Here is a 1,199-nt window from a genome sequence, read left to right on the forward strand (position 1 = left end):
CTGAGCAAAGAGATGATCAAGGAAGCAAATTCTCTCGCTCCTGAAATGTTGTGGGTTAGCGTCGTACCTCTTCCTCAGCACATTAATCCAAGCATCAATATGCTGCATATAAAATAGAGTACAAGTCAGAAGATATCAGACGACTTAGTGGTAAGTCTTCTACGTTGACGACTTACCAAGACTTACCAGACGACTTACAAGTAAGTCGTAGACGAATTAAGTCGTCTGATAAGTTGTCTACGTAGAAGACTTACCTGACGACTTACTTGTATGTCGTCTACGTCATACCAGATGACTTACACAGTCCTCCAGCCACTCTAGGGAGGTTCGGAGGATTTGATACCACCAAGTTCTACTTTTACATGGTTTTTTATCGAGAGCTGTTCTATAATGACTGCAAACACAAAATGTCGAAAAGCAATCAGGTTTTATGGGAAAAGCAAGCTATTATGTGAAAATCAAGCTATTATGGGAAAAGCAAACACTTACGGACAAGATTTCAACCAATCAGCGAGCTCCTTCAACTTCGTCTTGTCAATTGGTGCAAAAGGATTATAGCCTTGAAAAAGCTTTCTGTTTGAAATGATTACTCTGGCCGTGCTGTTTGCCGTATAAGGAGATTTCTGTGAGGCAGCAAGTTTCCTTGTTCGATCACTCTTTGCACGGCAAAGTGCCAAAGCAGCATCCCTCTTTTCTAGATATCTAGCATCCTCCTTCTGTAAATCTGAAACAGTGGATTGATTTTTGTCCAATAGAACAAGGCTCGGTTCTGGAGCTTTATCTTTGGACCTTTATCCTCCGGCAAGCTCTTCCTTCCCGCGTTCGTCCCATTAACACTTTCACTCTACAATATACAAGATGGGTTTATACAATAATAACCAAAGATCCATTTCAAACAATAATAACCAATGAGTGTCTTCAAACATGAAACAAAATACATATATAAAATCCACACACTATAAACAAAGCACACATGTTCTGACATACAAAAAACAAAGCAAATGCAACTTTTCAGTTCTTATTCTTAAGACTTTGTCTAGCCAATCTCTTGTTGGGAGAGGATTCGTCACTAACCCCAGGTTCGAGCGTCGGTTTAGATGGAGAGGTAGTGTTTTGAGATGATGTCCCTTTCCGTTTTGTGGTGATACCAACCTTCTTCTCCACAGCTTCCACCCTTTCCGACAGATACTTGATCTCCT

The sequence above is a fragment of the Brassica oleracea genome, chromosome C1 (assembly GCF_000695525.1).
Source record: "Brassica oleracea var. oleracea cultivar TO1000 chromosome C1, BOL, whole genome shotgun sequence".
NCBI classification, from domain to species: domain Eukaryota; kingdom Viridiplantae; phylum Streptophyta; class Magnoliopsida; order Brassicales; family Brassicaceae; genus Brassica; species Brassica oleracea.